This window comes from Marmota monax, unplaced genomic scaffold (assembly GCF_021218885.2).
Source record: "Marmota monax isolate L192 unplaced genomic scaffold, Marmota_monax_Labrador192_F-V1.1 WCK01_AAM20220418_F8-fsc00092, whole genome shotgun sequence".
Classification (NCBI taxonomy): Eukaryota; Metazoa; Chordata; class Mammalia; order Rodentia; family Sciuridae; genus Marmota; species Marmota monax.
The window spans coordinates 1530628-1554125 of NW_026692583.1; the positions used below are offsets into that span (position 1 = coordinate 1530628).

Consider the following 23498-nt stretch of genomic DNA (forward strand, 5'->3'; position numbering starts at 1 on the left):
CTCCTTCCAGAGCAGAGCCCTGGCTCCAGCCTCGCCCTGTTGCCCACCAGCTGTGGTCAGTGGTCAGTGGCCCAGAAACCAGCATGGGCGTGTTTTCACGGATACTCTCCCTCTGGGCACTCACTCCCCAGAGAGAAATGGAGGCCGGTGCACTAGTGGCCGCCTCAGGACCAGAGATTGAGTGGCAGATTCCTGGCACCCTCCACCTTCTGCCCAGCGGAGAGCAGAGCCCCACCCGTCCCCGCCCGCCTCTGGCCTCTATACTTCCTATGCCCCACCCTGCCCTTTGTTCATGCCAAGGCCTTTGGTGCCTAGAACAAGAGCAGAAGTGGTTTCCTCTCCTTTCCTGGACTCCCCTGCCCCCTGCCCCCATGTACTCTTCGGTTAGTGTGAGCTTTGGGGTCCTAGAGCCTGGGTCTTCCATCCAGGGAAGCTCAGAAATTGGGGAGGGGGGCAGTTGAGGTCCCTAGCCTCTGCTTTGTGGGGCTGGCCGTGGCCTTTCAAAGCACCATCTATGCCAGTCTCACAGCAACGCTGCCCAGCGGCCACTGGCGTCTTGTTTCACAAGAGGGAGTCAAAGCTGAGGTGCAGAGATGGCAGATGTCAGACTCACAGTCACACAGCTAGTCAGCGCTGGCTTTGGGACTGGACCCCAAGTCTGAACTTGGGAGCCTGTGGTCTGAATTTCCAAGTTTAGCCCCTGATGCAGGGACCCTGGTTCAGGCCCAGGCCCAGGCCTGGATTTCAGCCTGGCTCCTGCCCTCCCAGGCCTCCCTCCTTGCTGGGTGGGTGCCTGGCAGGGTGCCCAGGGCCCAGGCTGCCTGTGGCAGGGCGAGTGTGTCCAGCTGAGTCTCAGGCGGGCGCCGCGGGCTGTTTTCTTCTCCGACTGCTCACCCTCTTTCCTTGCTGTGAAAAGGCCCGGGTGTGAAGGGGCGAGGGTGCTATGTTGTGTCTTTGCTTTTTGTTTTGTTTTAGTTCACTTTCTGAGGTGTCTCAGCTGCTGGGTGGGGGTGGGGCATAGTAATGCTCAGCTCTGACGCCAGGCTTCTCCAGGGGTCACTGCTGCTCACTGGGGTTGTGCCACATGCTGGGGGCCTTGGCCTCCCCCTCAAGGCAGGAACCTGGGTGAGCTGCTCCAAGGGACCCTGCCCCAGCAAGCCTGGGCTTCCTGCTTCCTTTCTTACAGGAAGGGGTTCTTCTCCTGCAGGGCAGCTGCATTCCAGAGAGGGTTGCAGAGAGGACATCCTGTGCCTGCTTCCCCTGGAGGTCCTTGCTGGGACCCACAGTGTCCTTAGGAGTTCTGTACCTACTCACTTATCCTGAAAATATTTATTGAATATTTATGGAATGCTTGGCATGTGCCAGGTATTGCCCCAGGTGCCAGGCACACAGCTGTGCCTGGGGCAGACAGGAGTCCCCACAGGCCGGAGCTGCTGCCCTGCGTGCTCTGTGCTTTGCTGATGCTGCTCCAGTGTCTCCCCGCTCCCTCTTCCTCCCCTGCCCGTCAGGTTCCATTTCAAACACCTCCTTTTCTCTGAAGCTCTTTGCAGGCCCCTGACCCACGCTAGCCGCCCCCCTTCCCTGTGTCGTCACAGCGGTTCCGATGACAGAATTCTTGGCACCATACGCCAACATGGCAGGATGGTCAGGATCACCCCCTGAGCTCCTAGGAGCTGGTGGCCACGATGGGCATAGAGGCCACTGTGCTCTGGGCAGAGGGAGGTTGCGGGTGGAGAGAGGCAACCCTGGGCAGGGGTGGCTGAGAACGCCCCTCCAGGCTCTCTTTGGGAGCCCCAGGGCTTATATTTAGACAAGTTCCTTCCTCCAGAGGAGCCGGGAGCCTTTTCTTTCAGAAGGTGGGGTAGGGGTAGGGGGTGGCAGTGGGGGGCCGGGGCAGCACTGGTGTTTCTCAGCACAGCCTGGCCATCTTCTGCAGCCACCTGACTCAGAGTGGCATCCAGAGAGAGGGTCTGCCCCAAAGAAGGGGCCCCCATAGGGAGAGCCCCACCCCAGCGCTGCCCTCCTAGTTGGAGATGGTTGAGCGGAGCCGCTGTTCACCTTGCGACCTTGTGGCAGACACAGGGGGAGGGTCTGGGGCGCAGGCAGTGGCTTCCTTCCGGACTCCCCGTGGGAGGGGTGTTTCCTGCCATTGTCTCCATGACAGGCCTTGGCAAGGGGACTGCCTCCTGAGGAGGAAGAGAGCTGAGAACTGAGGCAGGACCTCCACCTGAGTAGCAAGGGACACAGGCTCCTGGTGGGCCTGGCCTGGCCGGTGAGGAATCCACCTGCGCCAGCCCACAGGCCGTTTTAACCCCTCCTCTGGGCAGTTCTGCCCCCTGGGAGCTGGCCTAGGCTGGGTGGGTGGGTAGGGAGAGGTTAGGAGGCTGTCCACCTAGAGCAGAGGGAGGCCAACAGGAGAGGAGGCCTCGGAGCAGGAGGCTGCCCTGAGGTCTGTGAGGACAGAGCTTCCTTCTGAGCTCTTTGTGGTCCCCATAATGCTGGCAGGAGAGCCGGGAGGGACCTGACTCTGACCCGTGTCCATGTCCTGGCTTGACTCTCGACTCCAGCCCCCTCCAGCTCTGCCAGGTCGTGGGCTTCAGCGGGAGATCACTGGGGCCTCTCCCTGCTCCCTGCCCCTCCCCCAGGCTGGCCTCTTCAGCCTCCCATCCTTCAGCCTTCCGCCCAGGCAGGACAGCAGTCAGACACAGAGGGTCAGTGAGAACCACTTACTGCATTGCCTTCCACAGCACCTGGCTCCTGAGGCCGAGCGGTGAGAGGAGAGGGGTGAGTGTCATGGGTGTGTCTGGGGACCAGAGACCGGCCTGTCCCTAAGCGCGGTGCTGCCACAGGGCCTGTGCCATGCTTGCCCGAGGTTCAGACTGTGCCTGGCCGTGTCTCCCTCCCTCCCGCCTGTCTTCTGGTCCGAGCTGCCTGCATCTGTTCACGCCTCCTGCTCCCTGGACATTGGTGGGGAGGTCCTCCTGCCACTCCTCTCAGGCAGAGTATGCAGTTCTTTTCTTTCCATAGTCACCCACTTAACTCTAGAGCTGTATGGTCACTTTTATTCCTGGGGAGTGTCCAGAGCTAGGAATTCTCAGAGGGATTCCCAAGAGGGTATTCAAGCGGGAGGGTTGTGTGGCTCTGCTGTGTTCCCTGTAGCAGTACGAGTGACCCCAGGTGGGTCCAAGTGTGTGACAGCCATTAAAAATTCTGCAAACAATAGACCAACAGGGAGTGGAACAGATGTTAGATGATGATCAAAGCTAAACAAAGCTGAAAAGAAGGCCTAAGAAGGGACAATGACACAAAGGCCTGGAAAAGGTGAGGGAGAGAGCCAGGAAGGTCCCCTGGGGAAGAACATATGGGCAGAGCAGACAGCCTGTGCAAAGGCCCTGAGGCAGGAGCTGTTCAAGAAGCTGGAGTAAGTAAGGGGAGGAGGTGAAAGAAAAATGAGCCTGCATGGAGTAGGGCCTTGTAGGTCAGGTCGGGGCTTTGATCTTGACTCTGAGGTGCTGCAAAGCTGCTGAAGTCAAGGGCCAGTATCCAACTTGTACTATAAAAGGATGGCTTCTGGCTACTGTGTTAAGGGTGGGGTGCAGAGAGGGAGCAGGGAGACCAGGGGGAAATGATGGTCACAGCAGGAGGTGCAGGGCGCCTAGACCAAGCTGGCACAGGGGCCTTTGCAGCACATGTTTAGCACCCCTGGGTTCAATCCCTTGTACCCTCAGGGCCTTTGCAGCACATGGTTAGCACTCCTGGGTTCAACCCCACCCCCCCAAAAATAGAAAACGAAATCTTCTAGGTCCGACTTTTCATGTAAGCTCAGGGGAAACAGACTCTGTAAAGAAAGCTGCCTGTCTAGTCACACAGCAAATGGTTCGGCCCAAAATCGGGGCTTTTGGAATCTAACATTTCTGCAGCTGGACCAATGGGTGGCTCAATTGGTGGAGGTTTGGGGGCTGGAGGGAGAAGGGCTGTCCAAGGCCCAGGAGACAGAGCCCTGGGACCCTTAGTGCCATGGCCAGGAGACGAGGCTTTGTGAGCTGAGGATCTTGGCACTCTGGGTAGCGTTAAACCTTAGCTGGGCTGCAGCCTTCATGTCACCCGAGGCCCTGGCCGGATCCGAGTGGAAGTTCTCAAGTACTATCCATTCATTGTTTATCGAGTAAGGTATCCCAGTCCTCAGGAGCCCACAGTCCCAGGGAGGCAGACAGGTCGACTAAGGAAGCACATGCAGTGATCCTAAGCCCACGTTTGAGGTGTGTGCAGGGAACTGTCAAGGTCAGGGCATCCATTGTTGATCCAAGATAAGGCACTGAACACTCTCTGCAGCCACCAAATACCCCTGGTGAGCACAAGCCAGAGACCCATGTCCACCAAGATGTTCTGTTTGAATCCATGATTTAGTCTATTAATGCAGGGGCACAGGGGCTGGGGAGTGGCTCAGTGGCAAAGTGCTTGCCTCATGTATGGGAGGCCTTGTGTTCCATACTCAGCCCCACCAAAAATAAACAAAAAACCGAGAGTGGGCAGCAGAGACTGGTTAGGGTCTGGGTCTCTGCCCTTCAGCTGTGTCACTGAACTCTGAGGACTGACTTGGCCCAGTCCACTTGCTGGGAGGCCCTGTGGGCTCATCAGTGTGCTTCTTTGGAGGAGAAGGAAGGCTGGTCCCTTTTGTGTTGGCTTGCAAGGCTGCTCTGGTGACAGGCTGTGTTGTGCCCTGTGACCAGCAGGGTACAGGAGGGGCTGTGCTATCCCAGTTTGGCAGGGGGAGACCTGGATGTCACCTGTAGATTCTTCAGCACAGGGCTGTGTGGGGAAGTGGAGGGAGATCTTGCTTTTGCTCTTTTGGGGGAGGTTGAAGCTGGAAGCCAAAGGAGGCAGAAAGATCCAGCTGGACTTTTTCCTTGGCCATTTAACTCCGATCTTCCCCGCTCGCAGTAAACTGTCCAGGAGGGACAGCTTGGAGACCGCTGCAGTGGTTGCTTTACAAACTGCCTCCAGCAGCTGCCCTTTTCTAGGTGATCACAGGACACAGCTGAGGACCAGAGGTGGGGGAGCAGGGACTGGCCTCCCGGAGGCGGGGAGGCCTGGCCAGGTCGGTGCTGGGAGCCTCTTGTTCTTGTGAAAGCCAGAAGTTGGTGCCTTCCTGAAGCTGGGATGGCTGAGGCAGCGTAGCAAAGAAACTAGAAATAGCTTGCTGACCTTGAGGGAGGCAGCTGCAGCGTCCCCTGCCCCATGTCCCTTAGCCCCCTCCCCTTGTGCTCCAGCCCTCTGGTCCCACGCCACCTGCTGGGGCTGCAGCTCCACAGCATTTCCTTGGCGATTCTCAGGTGCAGACCATGCACCAGGGCCCCTGAGGTTGGGTGCTGTGCAGGTTGTGCCCTGTGTTGCCAGGAAGCCCTCGTCCTTCGGCTTCTGTTTTCCCAAGACAGAGGAACTTGTGGGCTCAGCCCGCCCCACACAGGAGGGGAGGCCCAGTGGATGGCTAACCAGCACGAGCCCCGCTGTGTGCCTGAGCTGTGCTGTGTGCTGCAGGTGAAAAGAATGAGTGTTTTGAGGGGCTTGGGAAGGAGAAGGACCCCCCACCCCCACCCTGTGCTTGAAGTCCCTTCGTCCCTTCCCCCTGCCAGTCAAGCGCTGCCCTCTCTCCATTTTCATTCCAATAACGGATACCCTTGGGAAATAGGTCACATTTGCTCCCTAGCACTCTACTGTGGCCAAGTTCACTAACCGAATCAGGAAGCCCCACCAGTCAGGGAGACTGAGGCAGACAGGGTCGGGGAGGGACGCCTCTGTGGGGGCCTTGCCCCCTCTCAGATTGGCCCAGGATCCGCCCATCTGATGTCCCACTCAAGGACACATCTGGGGTGCAGGTATTTTTTTAAAATTTTTTATTAGCTGTTAATGGACCTTTATTTTATTTACTTATTTATGGGTGGTGCTGAGAACCAAACGCAGTGCCTCAACGTGCGAGACAAGTGCTCTACCTCTGAGCCACAACCCCAGCCCCATGGTGTGTTGTTTTTAACCATTAAGGCTCTCCCACAGATTGCCTAGGTATGGAAAGGCCAAGGGTTACAGCCCAGAGCACTGCCGGGCACTCAGTGGGCATGCAGCATCGAGACCTTCCCTAGTGAGGCGGCTGCTGGCTGCCCCTGAGCCACGCCACCCCGGACACCGCCCGGTGCCTCAGCTTCCCATCTGTGGAACTGGAGGACATCAGGACCTGCTGTACGCTGTGCCCTCTGGGAGGGCTGGCCAGGGCTGACTGGTGTCAGAACCGGGATGGTCCCTCAGACCATGGGTGCCAGGGCATCTGCCAGTGATGTATTCAGCAGGTGCAGAGCCTGCCTTCTGGGTACTGCCCCTGGACCACTATCCTCTCCTGATTGCCCTGCGGATCTCCTGCACCCCAGGGACTGTGCCAGGTAGCAGTGGCCGTGGGGACCTGAGAGGTTGAAGGAGGGCTCTGGGACAGCGCTCGTGGGACAGCATACAAACTCAGGCCCGAGGTGAGCTCTGGGCACAGGCACGTGCAAGTCGGGCGTTAGTCCTCGAAAAGCCACAGCTCTGGCACCACAGGGCAGAACCCAGCCACAGCTCTGAGCGGCACCAGGCCCTGCTCTGTGACTGGCCAGACCCCTGGGGCGTCAGCACGACCTGTGGAGTCTGCTCAGGAGCCCTGGGGCTGCAAGTGTTGGGAGCCCCACCCACCCCAGCCGAGGTGACTGCTCCTTTGCCCGAGTGTCCCCCACCTGCAGAGCCTCTGTGCAGCAGCAGCTTCCCTGTTCTCCACAGAAAATGGGAGGCAGGTTCAGAGGGCAACCATGGCCGTCCTCCGCCCCGTCAGCCAAGGGAGTCCGGATGAGGTTCTGCTCTTCACAGTTCCCCCCCCCCAAAAAATGACAGCTCTGGGACAGAACTGGGTGAGCGTGGCCTGAGTTCCCACTGTCCCCTGGCAGACGTTCACTGCCAGGCAGTGGGATCCAGCAAGGAAGAAGAACTGGCCTTCTGGGATGGGGGACGGATGCAGGTTAGCGCTCACTGTGTGTGCGGGACAAGAGGCAGGGGTGGGGAGGCAGAGTCCAGGTGGAGCAGGGAGAAAGCAGCCGCTGACTGCCTGTGGGAGGGTTACAGAAGAAAGGGCATTTTAGCTGGGCTTTGAAGGGTGCAGAGGAGTTTTCCAGGAGAGAGGGGGAAAGGCAGAGGGAATGGCGCACATTGAAGCCTTCTGCTCTCAAGTTATTCGTGTGTCTGGGGAGTGCCAAGGAGCGCCAGACTGCTGCAGTGCAGGGTCAGGGGTGAAGGGGCGGAGGCTGGGGCCTGCACTCACCTGATCCCAGGATGGAGAGACTGAGGTCAGGGGACTCCTCACCACCCTTCAGGTTCCTATGACTTGTGTGTTGCTACCACCAGGGAGGAGCCACCCTTCTCCACTGTGTGTTCAGGGTCTCGCCAGGCCCCTCCCATGATGGGGTCTCCTGACATCCCCTGCTTGCCTCTCTAGCCCCAGCCTGGTCTTGACTTAGCTCATGCTCCTCCTACCCTCTGGAGCTCTGGCCCCTTCCAGGCCTCCCCTGAACATCTCCCCCAGGCCCCTTTGGGGAAGAACCACATTTGCAGATGGATCTCAGAGTGCCCGTTGCCCTCCTGGGAGCTCTCGGCTGTGGGATTCGTGCCAGTTTCAGCCAGAATGCTGTTTTTTCGGATGAGGACATTAAGCTCCCAGAGCACCAGCCCTTTGCTCACCGTGCCACTGGGGATGCAGCGGGTTTGAATGAGGTTCGCGTGGGCTCTGGAGGCTGATCCTCTGACTGCTTTTCCCTCCAGGAGATCCTCAGTCACCTGGTCACTGAATCTGGAAAGGAGTGGGCCTCCTCCATCCACTCCCCTCCCATCTCCTTCCCTGCCTGCGGGCTCTCTCTGCATCTCCCTCCCTACCTGGGGTGGGAAGCAGTCAGGTAATCAGGACCCACACCCACTGTCCCACTGCTGGCCAGGGGCCAGGGCAGGAGCAGCTCCTGCAAGTCCTGGCGCAGGTGACCTGCTTTGTGAGCCTGTTCCTGCTAACTCTGGTTCTCTCCCCCACACTGGGCTGAGCAGCAGCTCTGATCAGCACTGACGTGAGGGAGCTGTGTCACCTTTGGTCTACCCCCAGCCTGGCAGCTGTGATGTATCGTTGGGACGTGTCCCCTGCCTCACTGCAGAGGGCCGAAGCCAGTGGGGGAAGAGGGATTATGTGGTTCCAATCTGGCTGTGGCTGCCTCCCCGGCCCTGTCCAGCTGTTCTCGTTCCCCACTGCCAAGCAGCAGATGTTGGGGTGAGGTCAGCCTGGGAGCCAGGGACCTGCCCATCAGCTTCACGTGAATGTCTTTGAGGCTATTTCTGGCCTTGCCATTATCCCAACGGCTTCAAGTGATAAATATAGACACAGATTGAAAAGCCCCAGTGGCGGGCGGGCAGGCAGCGCTGGGGAGCGTGCGGACGGGCCGGCTATAAATAAGCCTGCTGGAACACCCCCCAGCCACGCCGCCACCGCTGCGCGTGCTTGCTCTGCTTGCTCGCTCAGAAAGACAGCCTTCCTCCCCGACTGCCAGAGCGCATTTGTTCCTGCAGGGGGAGAGGGGACGGGAGAAGGCGCTATCCACTCTGTCCTCTGGTCTGTGGGGACCTTGGACAGCAGGGCAGGCTGCTGGACCTGTTTGGCATTGGCAATGCTTAATTTCTTACAGAAGAGAAACGACGATGGCCCCGGATGAGAGGTCCAGGGGCAGCAGGGCTGCAGGGAAGTCGTGGTGTACTAAGGATGGTGGCCCCAGTCCAGGTGTCGCTGGGCCTAGAGGACTCCAGGGCCCTGGGTGGGAAGTCCTGCCGGAGGACGGCACAAGTCTCACTCTGGCGTCTTTCTCCCACGCGGCCGCCCTGGCTGGCTTTGTCTGTCCTCTGGTCCTGTCCTGGCTGGAAGCCCCTGACTGGCCGGCTGCTCTGCCTGTGTAGGCTGGAGCTGCAGGGCCGGTTCTGGCTCCCCCATCGCTCACCCCCCTCGCCTGCCTCCCCTCCCTTCCTTCCTGGATGTCCCTGCACTCTCCCTGGTCTCGTCCCCTCCCCACGTTCCCTCCTCTGGGCTGGCCAGGAAAAGAATTGAGGGAGCTCACCATGAATAAAATCCCGCTGCCGCGCAGCTGCCAGTCCTAGCAAGTGGCATTCATGGGCCTGTCCCCCTTCTGCAGCCTCAGGAAGCAGGGCCCAGAGCTGGGGTGTGTGAGCTGCTTGTGTTGCATAGATAAATGTCCCAGGAGGTTTGTGGACCGCAGATGGAGGGCTGCCTGTGCTGCACCCTTGTGGGAGGGAATCTGTGCCCTCCTGTGCTACAGAGCTTCCGGGACAAAGGGAAGCATCTGAGGGAAGGGTCCTTTTGACCTTTTGAGGGGCAGCATGTCTGTGGTATTCAGAACTGAGTGTGAGCTCTGAGCTCACAGTGCTGCCAAGAGGAGCCAGGTCCAGAGCTCATGCTCCACTGGAGGGGACAGAGCCACAGGCAGTGGTGATACCTGTGACAATTCCAAGCCCTAGGGGAGTGAGTGGGCTTCTGCCCTTGAAGTGTTGACCTATGAACTGGGCCCTGGGAACGCGCTGAGTTCTCTCAGCACAGAGGTGGGATTGGATGTAAGCTCCTCTTCTAGGCAGCCTGTGCCAAGGCACTGAGGCAGGGCAGGCACCCGGCTCCTGTGTGACAGCCCGGTGGGGATTGTGCTGTGGGCAGCTGAGCTGAGCAGGGACCCCGAAGGCCTTGTGCGCGGTTACAGAGTTCATCATCTTGACTGGGGCAGCGTTGAGCTTTAATCTAGAGAGGGACATGCCCTGATGTGTGTACTAGAAGCTCTGACTGACTTCCATGTGAGTGACAGGTCGGAGGCAGGGGAGGAGAGGCAGCCTGGTGACAATAACCACAGTGTCTTGCTTTGTCGAATACCCAAGGGTTCTGCCTTTCACAGGGCCTGTTAAGTACGTCCACACATGGGTGTGTGTCCCAGAGTCCATGATTTCTACAGTTGGCTGTGCTGAGCCCCCTTCGCAGGGGCTGACGAGGCACCTGTGCCAAGCGTAGACCCTTCGGTTCCAGTTGGCTTGGCTGTCCTTGTCACCAGGGGAGTGACTTTGTCCAGCAAGCTTGGCCCTGCGGTATTCCTGGTCTGGACTACTCAGCACTGGCACAGGCTCCCTTGCGGGCTCTGTGACTCGGCCGCTTGAGGTGGTGCAGGGCGGGCCCTCAGATCCTCGCCTGCCAGCTGGACCTCCCCAGCCCCTCCCGGGAGAAGTAGGTGAAGGGGACGTGCGTGTGGGACGGGCACGCTCACCAGGGAGTTAGTCTGGTTGTGTAAATATTTTCGTGTGTGGTTCTGCCCTGTGGCCTGATAAGCAAAATGGAGAAGGGACAGGGGTGGAGTTGGCGAAGGACCCAGGCGTGAGAAGCTGGCAGGGCCACTGCCTCGGGGGTCAAAGATTTTCAGTCCCCAGAATGCATTTCTTAGATGGGGAAACTGGTTCCCTGGAGGTTGGGGGGGACCCCTGTCCAGAGGCACACGAGGGACTCCGCAGGGCCTAGTCCTGAACCAGCAGTGGTGCTGGGCCCCCTTGGGCCCCCTGTCAGAACGCCTGTTCCGCAGCCTGCAGGGTTGTTCTCCTTTCCTAAGTAGGAGATGGGAGGCCGATCACACCCACTTGGCTCCAGGGAGCCTGAGGCTTTCCTGTACCCTTGGCTGCCATCCCCTGTGCAGACCAGGGACATAGAAACACGCTGGGACGGCTCTCTCAGGGGCTGGGGTCCTGAGTCCTAGAGTCCGAGGGATTCCAACTCCATGGCCTTGGAAGGCCCTTCTGAGCTTCCCCACAGTCACATGGCAAAATAGGAGTCCTAAAGTGTCGGCCTGCTGGGGTTGGCCTAGGATTAGATGAAACCAAATGGAGCAGGCCAGTGAATACATGTGGCCTCACTGACCCACGCAGCTGCCCTTTAAGGAAATGGTGGCCCCGAAGGCGCAGAGGGGAGCCCGGCTCAGGAAGGGCGTGACTCTGAGGGCCACAGCCCAGCCTGGTGCTGTTCTCAGAGTGGCTGTCCCTGCTCTCCTCCCCTGGGCGTGTTGCAGGCCGCTGGGGACAGTGGGAAGGGACCTCTAGCCAGTCAGGGTCCACCTGGGTGACCTTGGACAAGGCTCGGTTTCCTCATCTGTCCAAGGGATTGAGCTTGCAGCCCAGGCCTGCGTTTGCAGGACTTCATTTGTTTGACAGATACTTTTAGGGTCTGGGAGCCAGTCTTGTGCTCACAGCAGAAGGTTGGGGAGATTTCGAGGAACCTTCCATTTCTTCCTCTGGTCTTTCCTGCAGACCCTCAGCCAGGGGAGGGAGGTCCTCCCTCCTGGGGTGGAGGGAGGAGGATCCTGTCCCACTGGGAGCTGGGGCGTGGCCACCTCCTTCACAAGCCACTGTCCCATCACTGCCTCCCCTTCTTGGCCCTGTTGGAAGCTAGTGTTGGGAGGTGGCAGCTGACCTGGGGACCCCACGCCACTGCCTGCTTTAGGGGCTTCAGAAAGATCACTGCCTGACCTCGGATATGTCTGTGCAGATGGAGGTTGGTGATTTATGGAGCTGTGGGGAAGAATTCCTCCAAACATCAGCTTCCCAAATTCTTGGCTTTAGGCCGGAATGGGAGACAGCTGTTTGGATAACGTCCCCAGAGGACTCTGCTAGCTTTCCTGGGCCAAAGCAGATGATAGAGACTCCAGTGTCATGTGCAAGAGCAACATGCACCAGGGAACAAACCTGGGGAGCGAGTGTGAGCTCCTAGGCCATTAGGACCCAGGGCCACCATGGTCACCTCCCCCAGGAAGCCTTCCTGACTCTCTGGCACCTGGCCTGCTTTCTGAGGCTCCAGGACCCCTGGACCACTTCAGCTTCTTTCTCCTGAACAAACTGGAGTGTCTCTGAGCCAAGGCCACCTTCTTTATCTAAATATTTGGTTGGCCTGGGCTGACGATGCCCAAATAAGACAAGTCCTTCTGAAATGAGTCACCTGGCTTGGTTGGCCAAGCTGCCAGCTCCACCAGAGAGAGCTTGTGACCTCACAGTGTGGCAGAAGCAGCTGCCTCGGCCTGGTGAGTCTGGAGTGCTGGACGATGCTTCGTGTCCCTGTGGCCGTGCTTGGACCTCTCACACAGCCCCCGGCACCAGCCCACAGTAGCCTCCTGCTTGGATCCCAGGCTGTGTCCCAGAGAGGAGGGGCTGATCCCAGGACCTTGGGCAGGAAGCCCTCTGCCCGAGGGTTCTGACAGCGTTGGGTGCTGGCCCAGGTCTCCTGGCTCTGCACCATGCCCCAAACTCCCCCAGCCCCACTGCCCCAGCCTCGGCCTGGCCTACCACTGTCGCCCTGCCCATGAGATGCTCGGATGTCTGGTGCTAGCAGGGCTTGTCCAGGATGTAGCTGGGACCTGATGAGGGACCCTAACTGCAGGGCAGAGGGGACTCCACTGCAGAGCCTCCTCCAGCAGCCAAGCTTCTCCAGCACCCATTACAAATGGGTGGTCAGGGTCTGTTGGCTCATCTCCTGCATTTAAAAACAAGCCTTATTGAGATGCAATTCAGATACAATACAACCCGTCCATTTAAATTTTTCAATTCAGTGGTTTTTAAAATGTTCGGAGTTGGGCCAGGCACAGTGGCTCATGAGGCTGAGGCAGGAGGATCACAGGTTCAAAGCCAGCCTCAGCAACTCAGTGAGGCCTTGTCTCTAAATAAAAAATAAAAAAGGGCTGGGGATGGGGCTCAGTGGCTAAGCTCCTGGGTTCAACCCTCAGCACCAAAATAAAAAATGTTTAGAGTTGGGCAATCAGCATCACGATTTTAGAATTTTTTTTTTCATTTCCCCCAAAAGGAACCTTGCAGACATTATTATCCCCATGCCCCTGACCTCTACTGACCTACTACTCTCCATGGAATTGCCTCTTCTGGACATTCTGTTAAAATGGAATCCTGCAGTCTGACCTTGTATGTCTGGCGTCTGTCACTTAGCATGTTTTCAAGCTTATTCATGCTGTGGCGTGGACCAGGACTTCCTTTTTGTGACTGAGTCACAGCCCATCACATGATAAACCACATTTGATGACAAGCATCGTTTTAAAGGGTGATTTACATCTCAAACACGGTTCTGCGTTGGTGAAGGGTTGGGGACCGTGCCATGGACACTTTCCCAGAGAGGAACAGGAACACCTTCCTAGAGAGGCTGGGGGCACAGAGCCTGCAGCCGAACTGGGAAGTGATGTCTGAGGTCCCTTCGAGCAGTCACTTGGGAGGAGAGACAGTTGAGGGGACTGGGTGGGGGTCCTTTTGGGTTCCCTGGCAGCTCTCTCCTCTCTGGAAGACCAGGGGAGGTGATACGCTGGTAGGTGAGCAGAAGGCTGCCCAGGGCAAATGGCTCTGCTGGAGGGGACAGCAGGAAAGGACAGGCAGAGCCTGAGCAGCAGATCTGAGGCCTGGAGGAACCTGAGGAGCAGACCCGGAAACAGAGCTGAGATTGGAGCCAGCCGGACTGATAACAGCGGGGCCTAGGAAAGGGCGGCTGAATCTGTGTTTACTCTTGTCTGTCTCCACTCTTTGGTGACTAGTAATCCTGCTTAAGAGCTTTCTGGAGAATGAAGTCGCTTTATTCAGAGATCAGGTCCTCTCTGCTGGGCCACACCCGAGCCTGGCTGGTTCTTGAGCCCAAAGGCTGCAGGCAGAGGTCCCAGCAGAGTGGGGACCTCTGCTTCTTCAGGGGGCCTGCTCTGCTCCCCAGCACACCAGTGCAGGACACTGTGGGGAGCATTGCTGCTGGGCCCCTTCGCTCCAGGGACACCTCTGACCCTAACCCAGGGCAGGAGAGCCAGGCCACAGGGACAAACCTCGCCTGTTGGGAGTCTTCCTGGGTCAGAGCCTTGACCCACACACTCAGTGGCCTTCTCTTCCACCCTGTAAGGTGGGTGCAAGAGGACACAGCCATGGGGGTCTCCCCACTGTCCATGATCTGTGTCTCTAGCTCCCGAGGCCACGGCTTCTCTACACGGCTTCCCTCCAGCCCGCCCGGCACAGGCTGACAACCATGGAGCCCTTGGAGAAGTTAGATCACAGCTTTTTTCGTCAGTGCGGGTGAGAATGAAGTGGGGGAGACTCGTGAGCCCTGACAGCAGCAGTCCTGGCGTGTTTTGTACCGGGGTCCTGGGCCCCCACATGGCTGTGAATTGCGCTCCCCGAGAGGCAGCACCTGTGGACGCAGATTGCTTAGTGTGGAGAGCAGGTGGCCTCCTAATGAAGTGGCTGTAGGATGGGATCCTGCTGCGAAGGCAGGCACCTTGGCAGGGAGTGAGGTGGCAGAACCGTGAGAGGAGACTCCCCTGCTGTTTCTGTAAAGCCACTGGTGGCTGTGGCTGGCCCTGGCAGCAAGGGGATGACCTTGTGAGCGGCCTAACCCAGTGCCTCCCCTTCTAGCTCTGGTCTCCTGTGCCCGCGGCCATCTCCACATCGCCTGGCTCACCATCGTTCTCTCCCTGGGTGGGAGGTCTGGTCAGTGGCAACCTGCAGGGTCCTCACTCTCCCTGGGGGATACATTGAGGACTTAGCTTACCCAGATGTTAGAGTAGCCACTGGTTTTTACCGAGGGTGTCCTGTGCAGGGGACAGGGTAGTGTCTGGTCACTTCTCTTCATCTTTGGGCAGCCCTTGTGAAGTGCCCTATCTTGCCTCAGGGCTTAGATGAGGAGACTGAGGGAGGGATTGCTGGCTGACCTTTGGCTCTTTTGGAGGCCTAACTGCCCCGAGGGTTCTCATTGAGAGCAAGCCCTGCAGAACCAGCCCTGGCTGGTCCCTAACACTGATGAGGCTTGAGCACCCTCACAGAGTCCACATCGATCTGCAAAACGAAGAGGACTGCCCAGGGCCCAGCCCCCACCCCAGGCCATGCCACCGCTGTCCCTCCCACTGAGCAGGACTGACCTGTGTCCTACAGGATATTGGAAAGGACAGCATGACTTCCAAGACCCCATTGTAAAGACGGTGTGGCTTCTGCTGTCTTCCTCTTGGATCCTTTGCTCTGGGAATCCAGCCACTATCTTGCATGGACTCCTCTGGAAAGGTCTAGAAAGGTGATTAGGACCTGCACTGACTCAGTAATGAGAGTGAGCTACCTCGGAGCGACTCTTCCAGCCCCAGCCAAACCTTCTGAGGCTGGCAGCTCATCAATGTCTTGATCATAACCCATGCATGACCCTTGGCCAGAACCACTCAGCCAGACCTGCAGCTTGCTGAGCCACAGAAGCAGCATTAAGTAATACGTACGTATTGTTTCAAACCACTGAGTTTTAGGTGATCTCTACGTCTGTGGATAACTCACACAGAGCTCTGTAAATGTCTGCTCCCTTTCTGCTGCTCCTCCAAGCCACCTGGGTTCATGGGTGACTCTCACTGTCTCTGCTGGCTGCAAACATGCCCACTGGTTGCTCTGACCATGTTTGCAGACTTCAGTAGGCCTTTTCCTATAGAGCTGTGGCTTGTCACATCCAGAACCCCAAAGGGCTCACCTGCTTTCCTGCTCCTTAGAACAGTTGGCCTTCGGCCTGAGTTTGAGGGCTGGTTGGGTCAGGCCGGTGACGGGAGCAGGACCCAGCTGTGCCTGGAGCAGCAGATGGCCTGGGGTTCTCTGGCTTTCTTTGCATAATGGCTGTAGCTGGGGAAGGAACAGGCCTGTTCAGGACCCTCTTTGTCCGAGTCTGGAGGGAAAGGTCTGTTCTCTTCCTTCTCTGCTTTCTTCCCCTCTCCCTTCCCTTGGCCCAGCCCTGTAGGCCACCTGAGATTGTAGGACTTGCTTCTTTCCCTCTCACCACAGGCTGGTCCCCCACTAGTAGCCACTGAGCTGCACAGAGGGGAAACTGGAGGACTGAGCCCTGCTAGAGCCTCCTCCAGCTTCCCGCGTGGTGGGGGTGTGCTTCCGTGCGTCGCCACCCCCTTGCTCACATCAGGAAGCTAAGTGAGGCTCTGAGGCAGACCGCGTGCCCCTAGGCTCACCTAGGACCCCACTGCTGGACCCCACAGGGGCCGAGAGTCTGAGGGCGGCCTCGGCACTCTGCAGCACAGGGGGCTGGTTTGCAGGCCCACAGCAATGGCTCCTGAAAGCTTCTCTTAGCAAGTGGGAGGCCGTCTCCAGGTCTTTTTTGTGTGTTGCTCATTTATTTCACCCTTTTTTTCTAATACCTTCTGTGTGCTTCCAGCTGTGGGGACACCAAAATAAACCAGAGAGGGCCCCACCCTTGGCTGGTAATTACCAGGGTAGGTGGACATGTGCATAGTAAATCCAGTAGCAGCCAACATTCATGGGGTGCTTACCATGCACTTAGATGGCCAGTGTGCTGGTGGACAGAGATCCAGACTACGTAGGCCAGGGGAGAAGAGCATTTCTAGAGTGGGTAATGGGAGTGGCAAGGAAGGCTTGGGGGCCTGGGGTTCCACATTCTGGCTGCCCTGTTGCTTCCAGCCTAGATCTTCCTGGGGCCTGCTGGAAGGCAGCCTGCTCATGAAGACTTGCCTGTCCCTGTCCTTTCCAACTAGAGGCACTCCTCCCCCAGAGCTTGCTAGAATGTTTGCTAGAATCACCTATGCAAGTGTCTGGGCCTGGAGCTTTTTTGGGGGGCAGGTAACCCTTAATTGCCATTTTAAATGATCGCAAGCTTACTTATTCCAGCCATTTCTACTTTCCTAACCCCAGCAGCCCTTCCCCCCAACCCCACTTCCCACCCCCACTTCCCACCAACCCTCCTTGCCTCTAAAGCCATCAGAGGTGTCCTGAAGACCACTCGAGTGCAGGCATTGGTCTGAGCACTGGAGATGCAGTGGCAGGCCATGTGGAATCTCTGCCTAAACTATACTCTTTGGTGATACAAATGCCAGGAAGAAACAAGCAAAGGGAGGGGGAGGGAGAGGAAGAGGTGCTGGTGGGTTTACATGGGGTGGTCAGAAAGGACCTCTCTGTGGAAACCTAAATGACCTTGGGAAGCAAGACACATGATACCTGGGAAGAGAATAGGCGCAAAGGTCCCCAGATAGACGTGTGCCTAGCGGGTTTGGGGACTAGAGGCCAGAACAGAATGACAGAGGAAAGGCAGTAAGAGACAGTGGAGCAAGTTGGGGCCTGATCTCAGAGGGCTGCAGGCCCTGGTGAAGGCTGGACTCATCCTAAGCATAGAGGAGCCCTGGGAGGACGTCAAGGTAGGGTGACATCCTCTCACATGCACTCACATTCTAACATGGGAACTGTGGCTACTGTCAGCTCAGAGCTTTGCAGGAATTTTAGGAAGTACCCTGGAGGTCAGGCAGCACCTTCAGATCTTGGCCATGCCCAGAATCCCTTGCCTGTGTGGAGTGCCCCTGGAAAGGTCAGGGCCTCCAGGTGTCCCCTGGGTGCCCTGAGGCTTGGGAGACCTCATGAGCGCAGCTGTGGAATACTCCTTCCCCAGCACCCAGCCCTGGCTCTGAGGGAGTTAATTGCACATTTGGGTGTTGACCAAAGCAGCTGGCCTAGTGTAACAGTGTGTGCAGATCTTGGGCCTGACCTTGGGGACCCTCAAGATGCACCTGGCCTGTCCAACCTTCCATGGCTGTCCTTGAGGGAGCTGCCCTGAGAACTTACCATCAGGATTCCAGAAGCTCATCAATTCCCCATGTCAGAGCTGCGAAAGTGACTGGGGCTCCCCTCTCTGCCTCAGTTTTTGCTCCCTCCCTGCTTCTCCTGAGACACCCTGTGGACCGGTAGTGACAGCTTAGGCCTGAGAATGGGGTGGGGGGAGTTGTGTCCAGACTTCACCACCTCCTAGCTGGGGGCAGGTCTCTAACCTCCCAGGGTTTCATTTTGCTTGCAAAAACATCTGTAATCCCAGCAGCACAGGAGGGTGAGGCAGGAGAATCGCAAATTCAAAGCCAGCCTCAGCAAGCCTTTGCAAAGCCCTAAGCAATTTATCAAGACCCTGTCTCAAAATAAAAAATGAAAGAGCTGGGGATATGGCTCAGCAGCTAAGCACCCTGGGTTCAACCCTGGCACAAAACAAAACAGGAACTAAAGGATCAAATCAGTTCATTTGCATGCTGCCGTAGCCCCGCCTGGGCCTTCCCTGGCCTGCTGGCCGGCCTTGAGTGACTAGTGTTGCCTGATGGCTTTTGAGCTTTCTGGGACTGCTGCCCTGATCCTCTTAGGAGGGGCATTCCTGCCTGTTTGGGGGACTGTAATCCTGATCCATTTATCCTTACCATTTCCTGACTTAACCACATCCCAACCATATGCTGAGTGCCACGTGTGGGTCACCTTGTTAGTCCTCGAGCAGGCCCCCGAGACCTGTATGCTTTCCCTCCCCATTTTGTAGAAGAGAAAATCAAGGCTTGGGAAGACAGAGGAACTTGCCAAAGAACTCTGGCTGGTAAATGGAGTGGGTGCTGGGAGGCCGTGTAGCTAGCTGCTGGCTGAGCTGGGCTGAGCTGGGCTCTTGGACTGTCATTCCCGCCCCTGACTACACTCCCTGGCCCTGGACCTTCCTTACATCTTTCTGATTGTAAATGGTCAGAGAGAAACTCTCTGCATAAACCTGAATTAAATGTGGGAAGCAAATTACCTAACAATAGGGATGTACCTTCCAGGGATAGTTGTGAGGTGCCAAGCCCTCCAGTACCCTGGAGAGGGCAACACCTGAGCCCTCAGGCTCTGCCTGTACTTTGGCCATTGTGAGTTTGGAATTCTGGCTCAGTGAGGCTGGCTAACATGAAGAGCCTTTCTCTGAAGGTCCCTGGGTTCTCAGGTGACAAGAGAGGAACTATGCACTTCCGAGCTGGGCTGTAGGTGCAGGGTTCCACCTGGCACTGGGGCAGACTACAGAGGGACCGAGCACAGCCCATGTGGCATTGTGGCCACTCCAAGTCTTCACATAGCATCCTGGAGAGTGGGCCCGGGCTTGCTTATATGATCTTGTTGAGGTGGTAAAGTGTACAGAGCACAGAGGTGACCCTGCTCGCCACCTGGGAGTGAGCAGGCAGTGGCACCATGTCCATTCCCAGTGTGGGGGACATGGCCCTGGCCATTTCTAGAACTTTCTGTCTCCCCAACAGAAACTCCATGCCTATTAAATAACAGTCCCCACCTCCCGCCGTACCCTCTGTTCTCTTGCCTCTGTGAATTTGCCTATTCTGAGCAGTTTATATGGACGGAGTCATCTCGTTTAGCATCATGTTTTCGAGTTCTTCCATGTTCTTGAGAGGTGGATTCTTCAAAACAAAACGGAACAAACAGGGTGTTACCAGGTGCTGCAGGAAAAGAGACCAGCAGGAGAAGCCCAGGTCCTGCCGGGTGAGGCCACAGCAGGTGGTGACACTCTGGTTGCCCTGCGGGGACTCCTCAGCTCCTGGGCCTGCCTGTGGGCGTTTTCCCAGAGGAGCACCTGGAAATCCAGGGTCCAGGCCACATTCGGTACTCATGGTGCACGTCACAACTCTAGGTCCCCCTGGATCCTGGGGGGGGCTTAGGCCTCTCCCATCTCACTTTTCCCATCTGTGAAGGGACCTCAGGCCCCAACTGCCAAGAGTTATCTCTGACCTGATGAAGCCTGCATCCCAGAGCCTGGCCAGAGTGGACCTTGTGTGCCTGTGGGGGTGGTGGGAAGGGGCTGAGCCGTGATTCTGAGACCGTGGTTTTTTTATTTATCAGAAATTAATTGAGGGGCGTTGGTGTTTCCGGACTTAGGAGGAGCTGACGGGTCATGGGCTCTCTGAAAGCACAGGGCTGGTAATCCGTTTAAAAAAACATTTTCTTCTTCTTTTTAATTTAATGGAGGAAATCATTAGCTGGGAAATTGGTAGAATGGATTCGTTCCTGTTTTGAGGAGGGGGAGTGGAAGAGAACATTCACTCTGATTGCTGCTTGTTCTGGAAGTGTGGCCGCCAGCTATTCCCCTCAGCTGGGCCTGGCCTGGGGAGGGGCTGAGGGTTGAGTGGGGGGTACCAGGGTGCTCTCTCTGGGCCCAGGTGGGTGGCCTGTGTCTGTGGTGGTGAACTTCACAGTCCAGGCAAACCTGTCTTGACTCCCAGTGTACAAGTCCTTCCCGCCAGCCAGAGTTTGGGGTGGGGGTCCCAGAGATCCCATGCTTGAGTCCTCATTCCCAGGGAAACCGGAGCAGGACCCCTATCTGGGAAAAAGGACTACGTGCCTCTGGGGCTTCATCCAGTTTCAAGGGGAGGCAACTGGGTTCACCCTAAAAATAACCCACGATGCAAACAGCTTCCCCGTGCAAATATTTTCGTGTCTGTGGTCAGACGATTTAAAGGTACAGCTGTCTCCCACTCTCCCGGTCTGCTTGCTTTTCCTGGAGCAGAGAGGGCTCTAGGTGACCTGGCCTCCTGGGGTTGCTACCCGCAGGCATCTGGTTGGGGTTGCCTCGCTGCTTCACTGTTGCCCTCTCCTTGGACACCTCCTCCCCAAGGGGGACCCTGAGCCTGGCAGGGCGTGGTTACCTGTGGCTCTTAGCAAATAGCTAAGCAGTCATGGAGAACGTGAGAGGCAAGCACTCAAGGCTATGGGCCCAGTTCCCAAGCAGGGCTGCAGCTGGCTCCAGGCTCCTGGATGCCTGTGCAGGCCTCTGCCCTTCCGGGCGCTGGGCTCTGGCTCTGGTGATCCGGGTGTTCTGGTTCTTCTGGCTCCTCTCTCTTCACTGCCACGCTGCCCTTGCAGCTGCTGTCCTATGAGAGCCCCAGGCTCACTGTTACCCTGCAGTGGGGAACTCTTACCTGCCTATGAACAATTCTCCCTGGACATGCCATCTCTGAGGGGAATGCCACAGAACAGTCAGCCATCTGGAAGAAGCCTTCTGTGACTGATGTGGGCCCTGACACGTTGACTGTGGCCTTCCCTCAGGGTGGGCTTGGGACTCCAGGGCAAGGGGCTAGGCTGTGTAGTGGGGCTGGGAGTTAGTCTACAAATGGGGCCTGGGGGAGGCAGCTATGACTCTTGCCAGGTACAGACGCAGTGTGTCCTAATGTCTCCAGTCTGCAGCTGATTGGATCTTGGATGTGGAAAGGGGGGCACGGTGCTTTGTGGTTGGGTGTACCCTTCTGTTGTGTATCTGGAGCCTTTATTCCCCCCCATGGCTTCTCCTCCAGATGGTGGCTCCGGGTGGTTGGGACAGGAGACGAGTGGCTTACTCCATTTTCAGTCCTTGCTGTCCCGCTCTGAGGCTCACAGCTCTTTGCCTGCCTGGTGAGGGGGTCAAGGACTGGAAACCCCAGCAGGGTGTATGCTTACACAAGCCCCCATACCACCCCGGGGGCTGGGCCCAGTGCAGACCCACCTTTGCCACTGCCTTGCTGCTTGACCCCAGAGGAGCTTCTATGTCTCTGCATCTGCAGTGAGAAGGCTGCACAAGTCCCACCTGGATTCTGTGCAGACCCTCTGTGTCAGAGGAGCCTTGAGAGCAGCCCATAGCATGAGAGGGTCTCCCTGAGCACTGGCCTGGAGCCAGGACCCTCTCTCTGCAGATCCCGCTGGGGGTTCTGCCACTGCATTGGGGGTGGGGTTCCACTCCTGCAGCCCCTGCCTGGACATTCCAGGGACGGCCTCAGGAGTTGCTGGGGGAGACGGGGAGGAGGGTTCTAGAACAGGCAGAGAGGCAGGGTCCATGGTTCAGAGACCCTGTCATTATGGAAACTGAGAAGCCCACTGCCCGGCTGGTAGCTGTTTGGTTCCCTGAGAATCTGACCACCCTCCCCCTGTCCTTTTAGAGGGGTCTCTGGGCCAGGCTGCAGACAGAAGCCAGCCCCACTGGCCAGACGCAGAAGGTAAGTACAGAGAGGAAAGGGAAGCCATGAAGACCCAGGAGCCAGGCCTGGGCCCGTGCCCATTCGTGTTCTCCATCTCCTCGTCCGCAGGGCTGCTCCAAGCAGGGCGCGCACCACTGGCTTCTTGTGATTTGTTTCATCTCAGTTGTAAATGAGTGGAATTGGGTCCTGGGTGGTGCAGGTGTGGAGCGTGCCATTGCAGTGGGAGTTCTTCTGGCAGCATTGGCCCTGCTCTGGGGCCCCGCCAAGGTAGAGATCCTTGTCCCCACTTTAAAAGTGGAGAAGTCGAAGCTTCCAGGGGATGACTCATGAGCCATGCAGCAGGGGTGCAGGACGGCTCTGGAACCCAGGCTCATCTTGTTTTGGAGTTGGGGGTTGGAGTTGATGCAGGCTCCCTGGGACAGAAGAGATTGAGGCCACTTAGGGTCCCTGCCTTGGGCCCCAGGCCAGGCAGCCTCCCCTGTTGGCCATCCAGTGAGGAGTGTTGCTTAATGGAAAGACGGGGTAGGAATAGTGCTCAGTTTGGGGCCTCTGAGACCTGCAACTTGAAGACCAAGGGATGGGAGGATGTCAGGACACTTCCCAGGCCTCTAAAAAATACCTCATTTTAAAAGTGACAGGACAGGGGCTGGGGGTATAGCTCAGTTGGTAAAGTGCTTGCCTTGCATGCATAGGGCTCTGGGTTCAATCCTCAGCACCACCAATCAATCAATCAATCAATCAATCAATGTGAGAGGACAATAGAAACAACCCAGGTGTTCATCCACTGATGAATAGATAAATAAAACATTGTCTATTCACAAAATTATATATTACTCAGCCAAGAAAAAGAGTGAGGTAGTGACTCAGGCTACAGCACACAAACATGATGTTAAGTGAAAGAAGCCAGTTACAAAGGGCCACTTCCATTCATGTGAAATGTCCAGAACAGGTACATTTGTAGAGACAGGAGGATAGTGGTTGTTGGGGGCTGAAGGGAAGAGGAAATGGGAGTGACTGCTTCACGGCTCTCCTCTTGGGGTGAAAAGAATGGTTTGGAACTCCACAGAGGCGGAGGTTGTGCCATGTCATGGATGAATTTCATGCCACCAAAGTGTACGCTTTATAATGGTTAAAATGTAAATTTTATGTTATATGTATTTTACCACAATAAAAAAAAAAAGAGTGAGAGGAAACAGTTGACTCTAGGTAGTGAATTCATGGATGTTCCTTCTGACATTTCCTCCTTTGCCATATGCCACAAAATGTTGAGGGGTAAGTCAGTGGGGCCAGGAGAGAGAAGCCCACAGCTTCAGGGACAGGGTCTAGTGCCAGACCCTCCAATGCTTCTGTGTCAGCGCAGCGGCCCTGGGGACCCTGTCCTGGGGCCTGGCCACCAAGCAGGTGAGGGGAGGCAGGACGTTGGGCGCTGCCCTGTCCTTCAGCCCCCCAAGGAGATCCCCCCGAGGTGGCACCAAGGCCTTCCGGGCGTCCACTGCCCCAGGCTTCCCCACTCTGTCAGCCTCGCAGTGCCCTCAGCGTGGCTTGGTAGAGCCGGTGGTCTTGTCCCTGTTGGTAGTGAAAAGATGGAAGCCCAGGGACATGGCCAAAAGGAGAAGCTGAGGCTCC

The 23498-nt window shown here is 57.1% G+C and overlaps 1 protein-coding gene across 8 annotated transcripts in view; it reads left to right on the plus strand.

Annotated features, from left to right (window-relative positions):
* Positions 1–23498, plus strand: part of Pitpnm2 (phosphatidylinositol transfer protein membrane associated 2) — a 124945-nt gene that overhangs the window by 29883 nt on the left and 71564 nt on the right. The gene's annotated exons all lie outside the window — the stretch shown is intronic.